The sequence below is a fragment of the Scyliorhinus canicula genome, chromosome 12 (genome assembly GCF_902713615.1).
Source record: "Scyliorhinus canicula chromosome 12, sScyCan1.1, whole genome shotgun sequence".
Lineage (NCBI taxonomy): Eukaryota > Metazoa > Chordata > Chondrichthyes > Carcharhiniformes > Scyliorhinidae > Scyliorhinus > Scyliorhinus canicula.
In genome coordinates, this window is record NC_052157.1 from 1,271,331 (window position 1) to 1,284,261 (window position 12,931).

Below are 12,931 nucleotides of genomic sequence, written 5' to 3' on the forward strand. Positions count from 1 at the left end.
TCCCCCGTGTGCACCACGAACAACTCGCTCTTGCCCACGTTGAGCTAATACCCAGAGAAGCCCCCAAATTCCCGAAGAATCCTCATCACCTCCGGCATCCCCCCCACCAGGTCCGCCACATACAGCAACAGGTCGTCCACATAAAGCGACACTCGATGCTCCTCCCAACCCCGCACCAGGCCCCTCCAGTTCCCCGACTCCCTCAGCGCCATGGCCAGGGGCTCAATTGCCAACGCAAAGAGCAAGGGGGACAGGAGACACCCCTGTCTCATCCCCCGGTGCAGACGAAAGTACTCCGACCTCCTCCTATTCGTGGCTACACTCGCCATCGGGACCTCATAGAGCAACCTCACCCACCGGATAAACCCCTCCCCAAACCTTTCCAACACCTCCCACAGATACCCCCACTCAACCCTATCAAAGGCCTTCTCCGTGTCTAATGCCACCACTATCTCCGCCTCCCCTTCCACAGCCGGCATCATAATGACATTGAGGAACCTTCGTCTGTTGGTATTTAACTGCCTTCCCTTCACAAACCCTGTATGGTCCTCATGAATGACCCCCGGCACACAATCCTCTATTCTTGTGGCAAGGATCTTTGCCAGCAGCTTGGCGTCTACATTTAGCAACGAGATCGGCCTATATGATCCGCACTACAGAGGGTCCTTGTCCCGCTTAAGGATCAAGGAAATCAGCGCCCGTGACATAGTTGGGGGCAAAGCCCCCCCCTCCCTTGCCTCGTTAAAGGTCCGAACCAACAGGGGGCCCAACAGGTCCGCATACATTTCATAAAATTCGGCCGGAAACCCATCCGGCCCCGGCGCCTTCCCCGACTGCATGCTGCCAATCCCAGTGACCAGTTCCTCCAGCTCAATCGGCGCCCCCAGTCCCTCCACCTGCCCCTCCTCCACCTTCGGAAATCGCAGCTTGTCCAAGAAGCGCCCCGTTCCCACCCCACTCCCCCGGGGGTTCAGACTGGTACAATTCCCCATAAAAGTCCCTAAAGACCCCATTAACGTCTACCCCCCTCCGCACCACCTTTCCATCTCTATCCTTCACTCCCCCAATCTCCCTGGCCGCGTCTCTCTTTCGGAGCTGATGCGCCAGCATCCTACTCGCCTTCTCCCCATATTCATACACCGCTCCCTGCGCTTTCCTCCACTGAGCTTCCACCTTTCTGGTGGTCAGTAGATCAAATCTGGCCTGAAGGCTACGCCTCTCCCCCAGCAATCCCTTCTCTGGAGCCTCCGCATATCTCCTATCCACCCTCACCATCTCCCCTATCAGTCTCTCCCTCTCCCTCTGCTCCCCCCCTCTCCCTATGGGTTCGGATGGAGATCAACTCCCCTCTAATCACCGCCTTCAATGCCTCCCAGACCGTCCCCACTCGGACCTCCCCGTCATCGTTGGCCTCAAGGTACCTCTCGATACACCCTGAACCCTCCCGGCCACCTCCTCGTCTGCCAGCAGCCCCACCTCCAAGCGCCAGAGCGGGCGCTGGTCCCTCTCCTCCCCCAGCCCGAGGTCCACCCAGTGCGGGGCATGATCCGAAATGGCAATGGCAGAGTATTCAGCATCCTCCACCCTCGAAACCAGCCCCCTGCTCAGGACAAAAAGATTTATCTTGGAATAGGCCTTATGCAGGTTGGAGAAAAATGAGTATTCCCTGGCCCTTGGCCTCGCAAACCTCCAGGGATCCACCCCTCCCATCTGATCCATAAACCCCCTCAGCACCTTAGCCGCCGCCGGCCTCCTACCCGTTCGGGACCTGGATCGATCCAATGGGGGATCCAGCACCGTATTGAAGTCCCCCCCCTATGATCAGGCCCCCCACCTCCAGGTCCGGAATGCAGCCCAACATGCGCCGCATAAACCCCGCATCGTCCCAATTTGGGGCGTAAACATTCATCAGCACCACCCGCTCCCCCTGCAGCTTCCCACTCACCATCACGTACCTCCCGCCGCTGTCAGCCACCACATTTAACGCCTCAAACGACACCCTCTTTCCCACCAGGATCGCAACCCCCCGATTCTTCGCATCCAGCCCTGAGCGAAATACTTGGCCCACCCACCCCTTCCTCAGTCGAACCTGGTCCGCCACCTTCAGGTGTGTCTCCTGGAGCATGGCCACATCCGCCTTCAGCCCCTTCAGGTGCGCAAACACCCGGGCCCGTTTGACCGGCCCATTCAGCCCCCTTACATTCCAGGTTATCAGCCGGATCAGAGGGCTCCCTGTCCCCCTCCCCTGCCGATTAGCCATAACCCATCCCCTGCCCACCCCCGGCCAGCGTCCCTCGCTTGGCCTATTCCCCACGGCGACAACTCCCCCCCCCCCCCACCCCCCCGCTCTTGCGCGGGAAAATAACAACCAATAAAGGCCCGCGCTTCTCAGCCCCGACCCCGCCCCCATTCACCCCGCAGCACGGGAAACCAGAGGAAAGCCCGCGCTTTCGCCCTGCCCAACCCCGCCTCCTCTAGGGCAGCTCCCATTGCCGGTCCCCACCACCAGCTCCCCGCACTCCCAGTTTACCTCCCTGCCTGAACCCGTCCACCAGACCCATACAGAAAGACATAAAGACATCACCCCACCCACCCTAAAGCCAACACACATCCTGCATGAAACAGAGAACCCCCCCTCCAAAAAATAGACACAGTTGCATTTACATATAAAACCCCGATCCCTGACCCTCAGTTTGTGTCCAATTTCTCGGCCTGCACAAAGGCCCACGCCTCCTCCGGGGACTCAAAATAACGGTGCCGGTCCTTGTAGGTGACCCACAGACGCGCCGGCTGCAACATGCCAAACTTCACACTCCGTCTGTGGAGCACCGCCTTCGTCCGGTTAAACCTGGCCCTCCGCTTAGCCACCTCCACACTCCAGTCCTGGAAGATCCGCACTTCCGTGTTCTCCCACTTGCTGCTCCGCTCCTTCTTGGCCCAGCGCAGCACACACTCCCGGTCAGGGGTCTGCAGTAGATCCCCAGGGTTCTATGGTCCGGACCAGGAGTGCGGTGAGCAGAAAAGTGGTGGCCCCTGGAAAAGCGGGGGAAGGGAAACAAAATGGCGGCCGGCGGAGCCCTCGAGGAGCTGAGGCAGTGGGCGCAGGAGCAGCAGGAGTCTCTGCTGCGCTGCTTTCAGGAGCTTAAGGTGGAGCTGCTGGAGTCGCTGAAGGCTACCACCGGTAAGCTGCTGGAGACTCAGACAGCCCAGGGGGCTGCGATCCGGGAGCTGCAGCAGCAGGCCTCCGAAAGGGAGGATGAGGCCGCGGCCCTCACGGGGAAGGTGGAGATGCACGAGGCGCTCCATAAAAAGTGGCAGGAGCGGTTCGAGGAGATTGAGAACCAGTCGAGGCGGAAAAATTTACGGATCCTGGGCCTCAGGGAGGGGCTGGAGGGGTCGGACCTGGCGGCCTATGTGGTCGTTTTGTTGAACTCGCTGATGGGAGCCGGGTCCTTCCAGGGGCCCCTGGAGCTGTAGGGGGCCCACAGAATACTGGCCAGGAGGCCCAAGCTGAATGAGCCGCCACGGGCGGTGCTGGTGCCACATACAACAATAGGTCATCCGCATAGAGCGACACTCGGTGCTCCTCCCCGCCCCGGACCAGCCCCCTCCAGTTCCTCGACTCCCTCAGCGCCATGGCCAGGGGTTCAATTACCAGCGCAAAATGCAGGGGGGGACAAGGGACACCCCTGCCTCGTCCCTCAGTATAGCCGAAAATACTCCGACCTCCTCCTATTCGTGGCCACGCTCACCATCGGGGCCTCATATAGCAGCCTCACCCACCTGATAAACCCCTCCCCAAACCGGAACCTTTCCAGCACCTCCCACAAGTACCCCCACTCAACCCTATCAAAGGCCTTCTCCGCGTCCAACGCCACCACTATCTTCGCCTCCTCTTCTATCGCCGGCACCATTATAACATTCAAGAGCCTCCGTATGTTAGTGTTCAGCTGCCTCCCTTTCACGAACCCCGTTTGATTCTCGTGGATAACCTGCGGCACACAGTCCTCAATCCTCGTGGCTAAAATCTTCGCCATCAGCTTGGCATCTACATTTAAGAGTGAGATCGGCCTGTATGACCCACACTGCTGGCGATCCTTGTCCCGCATAAGGATCAAGGAGATCAGCGCCCGAGACATCATCGGAGGCAGAGCCCCCCCTTCCCTTGTCTCGTTGAAGGTCCTAACCAACAGGGGGCCCAACAGGTCCGCATACATCTTATAGAATTCGACCGGGAACCCATCCGGCCCCGGCGCCTTCCCCGACTGCATGTTCCTTATCCCTTTGACCGGCTCCTCCAGCTCAATGGCGCCCCCAGTCCCTCCACCTGTCCCTCCTCCACCCTCGGGAATCTCAGCCGGTCCAAAAAGCACCCCATCCCCCCCTCCTCCGCTGGGGGTTCGGACCCATACAGTTCCTCATAAAAGTCCCTGAAGACCCCATTAATGTCTACCCCCCTTCGCACAACATTCCCTCCCCTATCCTTAACTCCACCAATCTCCCTGGCCGCATCTCGCTTACGGAGCTGGTGCGCCAGCATCCTGCTCGCCTTCTCCCCATATTCACACACCGCCTTCCTCCACTGAGCTTTCGCCTTTCTGGTGGTCAACAAGTCGAACTCAGCCTGGAGACTAAGCCGCCCCCTCAGCAATCCCTCCTCCGGAGCCTCCGCTGTCCACCCTCACCATCTCCCCCACCAGTCTCTCCCTCTCTCTCTGCTCCCTTCTCCCTGTGGGCTCGAATGGAGATCAACTCCCCCCTGACCACTGCCTTCAATGCCTCCCAGACCGTCCCCACCCGGACCTCCCCATTGTCATTGGCCTCCAGGTACCTCTCGATACACCCCCGAACCCTCTCGGCCACCTCCTCGTCTGCCAGCAGCCCCACCTCCAAGTGCCAAAGCGGGCGCTGGTTTCTCTCCTCCCCCAGCTCGAGGTCCACCCAGTGCGGGGCATGGTCAGAAATGGCTATCGCCGAGTACTCAGCGTCCTCCACCCTCGCAATCAGCGCCCTACTCATAATGAAAAAATCAATCCGGGAGTCGGCCTTATGCACATGGGAGAAGTATGAAGATTCCCTGGCCCTCGGCCTTGCAAACCTCCACGGATCCACCCCTCCCATCTGGTCCATAAACCCCCTCAGCACCTTAGCCGCCGCAGGCCTCCTACCCGTCTGGGATCTGGATCGATCCAGTGGCGGATCCAGCACCGTGTTGAAATCTCCCCCCCCCCCCCCATTATCAGGCCCCCCGCCTCCAAGTCTGGAATCCGGCCCAACATGCGCCGCATGAAACCCGCATCATCCCAATTCGGGGCGTATACATTGACCAGCACCACCCGCTCCCCCTGCAGCTTGCTGCTCACCGTCACATACCTCCCGCCGCTGTCAGCCACCACATTCGACGCCTCGAACGACACCCTCTTCCCCACCAGGATCGCCACCTCCCGATTTTTTGCATCCAGCCCTGAATGAAATACTTGGCCTACCCACCACTTCCTCAACCTAACCTGATCCGCCACCTTCAGGTGCGTCTCCTGAAGCATGGCCACATCCGCCTTCAGCCCCCTCAGGTGCGCAAACACCCGGGCCCGTTTGACCGGCCCATTCAGTCCCCTCACATTCCAGGTTATCAGCCGGATCAGGGGGCTACCTGCCCCCCTCCCCCGCCGACTAGCCATTACCCTTCCTCAGCCCGCCACGTGCCCACGCCTCCCGCTCGGCCCGTTCCCCACGGCGGCAAACCCCCATCCCGATCCCTTCTACGTACTCCAGCTCCTTCTTGGCCATTCCAGCAGCAACCCGGTACCCCCCCCCCCCCAACCCCCTCCCCCACCCCCAGCTAGGACCCCCCCAGCTGCATTGCTCCCTCCATTGCACTCCCGTAAGTCAGCTGACTCCTGCTGACCCCGGCCACTCCCACCACTCCACCGACCCCTCCCAGCGTGGGGCTTTCCCTCCCCCCCAGTGTCCACCAGCAGGCTTTCCCCTTCCCCCTCTCAAGCGGAAAAAGGCCCGCGTTTCCCAGCTCTGACCCCGCCCCGTCAACCCTCAGCGCGGGAAAAAGCCCGCGTTTCCCAGCTCTGACCCCGCCCCCTTCAGCCCTCAGCGCGGGAAAAAGCCCGCGCTGTCCACCTGCCCGACCCCACCTCCTCTAAAGCAGCTCCCTTTACCGGCCCGGTCCCCTCGCGGGGCCCCAACCCCCCTTCACACCATCGGCCCCCCACACTGCAGGTCTGCCCCCCTCCTCGAGCCCATCCAACAAACCCAAGCAGAAAACAGCCCCACCCACCCGGAAAACAACAGAGAATCCAACATTAAACAGAGAACCCCCCCCCTCAAAATATAACAGTTACATGCAAACCCCCGCACCCAACCCTCAGTTTGAGTCCAACTTCTCGGCCTGCACAAAGGCCCACGCCTCCTCCGGGGGCTCAAAGTAAAAGTGCCGGTCCCTGCAGGTGACCCACAGACGCGCCGGCTGCAGCATGCCGAACTTCACTCCCTTCCTGTGCAGCACCACCTTCGTCCGATTGTACCCGGCCCTCTTCTTCGCCACCGCCGGGCTCCAATCCTGGTAGATCCGCACCTCCGCGTTCTCCCACTTGCTGCTCCGCTCCTTCTTGGCCCACCGGAACGCACACTCCCGGTCAGCAAACTGGTGGAACCGCACCAGCATCGCCCGTGGCTGCTCATTCGGCTTGGGTCTTCTTGCCAATATTCTGTGGGCCCCCTCCAGCTCCAGGGGCCCCTGGAAAGACCCAGCTCACATCAGCGAATTTAGCAGGATGACCACTTAGGCCCCCATGTCCGACCCCTCCAGCCCCTTCCGGAAGGCCCAGGATCCGCAGATGTTTCCGCCTCGACCGGTTCTCCATCTCCTCGAACCGCTCGTGCCATTTTTTATGGAGCGCCTCGTGCGCGAGGCCTAAGGTCTCGTCCTCTCTTTCAGAGGCCTGCTGTCGGATCTCCCGGATTGCAACCCCCTGGGCCGTCTGGGTCTCCAGCAGCTTGTCGATGGAAGCCCTCATCGGCTCCAGCAGCTCCGCTTTAAGCTCCCTGAAGCAGCGCTGGAGAGTCTCCTGCTGCTCCTGTGCCCACTGCCTCCTGGTCTCCGCCCGCCGCCATCTTGTGCTTCTTCCCTCGCTTCTGCTTTGGACTGCAACCACTTTCTTACTTGCCCCACTCCTGGTCCAGGCCATATACTGCCGGGGAAATGTTGCTGACCCCTTCCCACGTCGGGAAACGTTGAAAAAGTACCACTGGGGGCCCTGAAAAGAGCCCAAAAGTTCGTTCCTGGCGGGAGCTGCCGAACGTGCGGCTTAGCTCCGCATAGCCGCAACCGGAAGTTTTTATCTGCAGTTTAAATATTTATATCTGTATTTTAATGAACCTTTATCACTTTGTTTAAACATTTTATTGCGATATATATGGTTGTTTCTTCTGTTGTTATAAAATGTGCATACAGTTATAAACATTTTTTTTTTATTTTTATAAATTTAGAGTACCCAATTCATTTTTCCAATTAAGGGGCAATTTAACGCGGCCAATCCACCTACCCTGCACATCTTTGGGTTGTGGGGGTGAGACCCACGCAGACACGGGGAGAATGTGCAAACTCCACACGGACAGTGACCCAGGGCCGGGATTCGAACCCGGGCCCTTGGCGCCGTGAGGCAGCAATGCTAACCACTGCGCCACCGTGCTGCCCTGATAGTTATAAACATAATGCAAAAGCCGTCTTCCTCCCTCACAGGTCCCACCTTTTCTAACCCCCTACTCTAAACTAACCCCCCCCCTTCTGCTGACGATTAATTTTTCACAAAGAAGTTGACGAACCCTAATGGTGACCCACTCAAGGAGAACTTGATTTTCTCCAAACAGAGAAAGCTAGCCATGTCCGATAGCCAGGTCTCCGACTTCGGGGGCTTCGAGTCCCTCCAAGCTAATAGTATCCATCTCCGGGCTACCAGGGAAGCAAAGGCCAGAACGTCTGCCTCTTTCTCCTCCTGGATTCCCGGGTCTTCCAACACCCCGAAAATCGCCACCTCTGGACTCGGTGCCACCCTTGTTATTAACACCGTGGACCTGACATCTGCAAACCCCTGCCAAAATCCCCTAAGGTTCGGACATGCCCAGAACATGTGGACATGGTTTGCTGGTCCTCCCGCACACCTGTCTTCCACCCTAACGAATCTGCTCATCCGGGCCACTGTCATGCCAGCCTGGTGAACGACCTTAAACTGTATCAGGCTGAGCCTGGCACATGTTGCGCACGTGTTGAGTCTACTCAACGCACCCGCCCAGAGACCATCCTCTATCTCTCCTCCCAACTCCTCCTCCCATTTGCGTTTCAGCTCCTCAATCTGTGTTTCCTCTGACCCCATGAGTTCTTTATAAATGTCAGAAACCCTCCCTTCTCCCACCCACATTCTGGAAACTACCCTGTCCTGTATCCCCCTTGGTGGTAGGAGGGGGAAGGTTGAGACCTGCCAGCGCAGGAAGTCCCTGCAACTTAATAACTCCAGTGCCTCAGATCAGAAAGGTGGGGAGGGGTCATTGAATATTCATTCAATTGATTGGTTCCCTTGCCTAACCAGACCCTTGCCTAACCAGACCCTAAGGTTATTGGGGGTAGATGGAAATATAGAATTGAAAATACGAACAGATTAGTCATGATCTTTCAGAATGATGGTGGGCAGCACGGTGGCGCAGTGGTTAGCCCTGCTGCCTCACGGCGCCGAGGTCCCAGGTTCGATCCCGGCTCCGGGTCCCTGTCCATGTGGAGTTTGCACATTCTCCCCGTGTTTGCGTGAGTTTCGCCCCCACAGCCCAAAAGATGAGCCATGTAGGTGGATTGACCACGCTAAAATTTTTTTTTTTAAAGAATAAATTTAGATTACCCAATTAATTTTTTCCAATTAAGGGGCAATTCAGCATGGCCAATCAACCTACCCTGCACATCTTTGGGTTGTGGGGGGCGAAACCCACTCAAACACGGGGAGAATGTGCAAACTCCACACGGACAGTGACCCAGAGCCGGGATCGAACCTGGGACCTCGGCGCCATGAGGCAGCAGGGCTAACCCACTGTGCCATCGTGCTGCCCTTGACCACGCTAAATTGCCCCTTAATTGGGGAAAAAAAACTACTGCTGTCCTTCTATCAATACAGTCCCACAATATTCTTTTTTTAAAAATTTCTATTTATTGAGATACACACATTTGCCTCAAACAAAAGCAGAAAGATAGCCATAGGTAACAATGTAGAGCAGGTACAGCACAAAACAATAGTCATTACATAATTGGGAACAAATAACATCAATTAATCAGGGACAAAATCCCCAACATGTTTCTTCCGCGGATAAATGACCTGACTGCTCCCAATCAGGAGACCGGCAACATTATAGATCCACATCTCACCCATATCCTACAAAACAAAATGACAGCAGAAGAGAAACAATACCCAAGAACTCCAGCGCTAAGGAGAAATCGACTAACTCTTACAGCGCAATTTAAACTCTCTCCAGATCCAGAGAGCCAGCCTCATACACCTTCAAGATGGCAAAATAACAAATACAAGACAAAGAGAAAATCGGGGGGGGGGGGGGGGGGGGGGGGGGGGGGCAACCAAACCTTATACTCAGCCATTTGGCCCATTGAGTCTACATCGACCCTCCAAAAGAGCACCCTACTCGCCCGCCCTTTCTCCAAAACTCCACCTAACCTGCACATCTTTGGGCTGTGGGAGGAAACAGGAGTAGGTGGAGGAAACCCACGCAGATACGGGAAGAACGTGCAAACTCCACAGTCACCCAAGGCCGGAATCGAACACGGGTCCCTGGAGCTGTCTCACAGCAGTGCTGACCACATTGCCGCCATGTCCCCCAATGGTCTCCCATAGAAGGACAAGAGCAAGAGTAAGTGACCAAACATCCACACTCCCATCACTCAGCGACAGATCAAAGCACAGAAACAGATCATCAGCACCAATGTCCCCTTCAAGAGGAGAACTGGATAGAATAATAATAATCTTTATTGTCACAAGTAGACTTACATTAACACTGCAATGAAGTGACTGTGAAAATCCTCTAGTCACCACATTCCGGCGCCTGTTTGGGTACACGGAGGGAGAATTAAGAATGTCCAAATTACCTAACAGCACGTCTTTCAGGACTTGTAGGAGAAAACTGGAGCGCCCGGAGGAAACCCACGCAGACACGGGGAGGAACACAGACAGTGACCCAAGCGGGGATTGAATTTGGGACCCTGGAGCTGTGGAGCCACAGTGCTAACCACTGTGCCACCCCTGAGTGCAGAGGGATGTAATTGGTTAAATAACTTGGCAAAAGGCCGGTACTGTGGTGCAGTGGTTAGCGCTACTGCCTCATGGCGCTGAGGAACCGGGTTTGATCCCGGCCCCGGGTCACTGTCCGTGTGGAGTTTGCACATTCACCCCGTGTCTGCGTGGGTTTCACCCCCACAACCCAAAGACACACCCCCCCACTCCCCCCAGACACACACCCCACCCCCCCCCCACACACACAGCCCCCACCCACCCCCCTGACACACACACACACACACACACCCCACACGCTAAATTACCCCTCAATTGTAAAAAAGGATAAGAATTGGGTACTCTGAATTTATATTTAAAAAAACTGGGCAAAAATGACAGATGTGGGGAAAATGTGAGTTTGCCCACTTTTGGTAGGAATAACAGAAAATAAAAGATTATGCAAATGAAGAGAACGAGATGAGGGGAAATGTACTCTCTCAGAATGATGAATCTTTGAAATTTTCTATCCCAGAACCTGTGGAGGTGGCAGACAAGTGAAATGGAGTTGCGGCCAAAATCAGGTCAGCGATAATCGCAATGAATGGTGCAGCAAGCTGGAGGAGCCTATTTATTTATTATAAATTTAGTGTACCCCCATTTTTTTTTTCCAATTAAGGGGCAATTTAGCGTGGCCAATCCACCTACCCTGCACATCTTTGGCTTGTGGGGGTGAAACCCACGCAGACACGGGGAGAATGTGCAAACTCCACATGGGCAGTGACCCAGAGCCGAGATCGAACCTGTAACCTCGGCTGACCATTGCACCACTATACTGCCCTGGGCAGCAGCGCTAACCACTGCGCCACCGTGGGCAGCAGCGCTAACCACTGTGCCACCGTACCGCCCTGGGCAGCAGCGCTAACCACTGTGCCACCGTACCGCCCTGGGCAGCAGCGCTAACCACTGTACCGCCCTGGGCAGCAGCGCTAACCACTGTGCCACCGTACCGCCCTGGGCAGCAGCGCTAACCACTGTGCCACCGTACCGCGCTGGGCAGCAGCGCTAACCACTGTGCCACCGTACCGCGCTGGGCAGCAGCGCTAACCACTGTGCCACCGTACCGCCCTGGGCAGCAGCGCTAACCACTGCGCCACCGTGCCACCCTGGGCAGCAGCGCTAACCACTGTGGCACCGTGCCACCCTGGGCAGCAGCGCTAACCACTGTGGCACCGTACCGCCCTGGGCAGCAGCGCTAACCACTGTGCCACCGTACCACCCTGGGCAGCAGCGCTAACCACTGTGCCACCGTACCGCCCTGGGGGGGAACCTATCCAGGTAGGTCATATTCCCACCCAAGTCTTTGGTGACCGTTTTCAAGCTTGCTGCCTAAACCCAGGCGCTGCAGAAAGGCAAGTTGTTGTTGCTTCCTTGACCAAGATGGCGGCGGGCGGGCTGAGCGCGCGGCCCGGGTCACGTGGCCACCCTCGCCCTCCGCGGTCGGCTTTGCGCGCGCGGGGCTCCGGAGCGGGCGGCAGGAGGCGGGCGGCGAGGTAGGTGTGGGAGCGGGGGGCCGGCAGCGGGCCCAGCCCGGGGACCGGGACTAGGCCCAGCCCGGGGACCGGGACCAGGCAGCGGGACCGCGCTCTCCCGGTTGAAGCTTTTCCAGGTCACGGGCGGGCGGCCTCCCGGATGTGGAAGTTGATTTTCTCTCAGCGCCGGAGAGGCGGACTTCCCCCGGAAAGCCCGGGCCGCCCGCCCGCTTCCTGTCCCCGGGCCGGGCAGCGGCACACAGCGGCCCCCACCCCCTCACAGCGGCCCCCACCCCCTCACAGCGGCCCCCGGCCCCACACAGCGGCCCCCACCCCCTCACAGCGGCCCCCGGCCCCACACAGCGGCCCCCACCCCCACACAGCGGCCCCCACCCCCTCACAGCGGCCCCCCCCCCACACAGCGGCCCCCGGCCCCACACAGCGGCCCCCGGCCCCTCACAGCGGCCCCCGCCCCACACAGCGGCCCCCGGCCCACACAGCGGCCCCCGGCCCCTCACAGCGGCCCCCCCCCCCCACACAGCGGCCCCCGGCCCCACACAGCGGCCCCCACCCCCACACAGCGGCCCCCGGCCCCACACAGCGGCCCCCGGCCCCACACAGCGGCCCCCGGCCCCTCACAGCGGCCCCCGGCCCCACACAGCGGCCCCCGGCCCCTCACAGCGGCCCCCCCCCCACACAGCGGCCCCCGGCCCCACACAGCGGCCCCACCCCCACACAGCGGCCCCCTGCCCACACAGCGGCCCCCACCCCCCACACAGCGGCCCCCCCCCCCTCACAGCGGGCCCCCACCCCCCACACAGCGGCCCCCACCCCCACACAGCGGCCCCCACCCCCACACAGCGGCCCCCACCCCCACACAGCGGCCCCCCACCCCCACACAGCGGCCCCCGGCCCCCACACAGCGGCCCCCACCCCCCACACACAGCGGCCCCCCCCCCCCTCACAGCGGCCCCCACCCCCCACACAGCGGCCCCCCCCCCTCACAGCGGCCCCCCCCCCTCACAGCGGCCCCCGGCCCCTCACAGCGGCCCCCGGCCCCTCACAGCGGCCCCCCCACCCCCCACACAGCGGCCCCCACCCCCTCACAGCGGCCCCACCCCCCACACA

At 59.4% G+C, this 12,931-nt stretch overlaps 1 protein-coding gene across 2 annotated transcripts in view; it reads left to right on the forward strand.

Moving 5' to 3' along the window:
* The window catches only part of gabpb1 (GA binding protein transcription factor subunit beta 1), a 149,304-nt gene that overhangs the window by 19,096 nt on the left and 117,277 nt on the right, over nt 1-12,931 (forward strand). The window contains exon 1 of one of the 2 annotated variants that reach the window (XM_038812948.1): nt 11,752-11,824. The exons of the other annotated variant lie outside the window; for it this stretch is intronic. The gene's annotated coding sequence lies outside the window, so the exon portion shown is untranslated. Of the gene's footprint in view, nt 1-11,751; nt 11,825-12,931 lie in introns of those variants that run through there. 2 annotated transcript variants of the gene reach the window in all.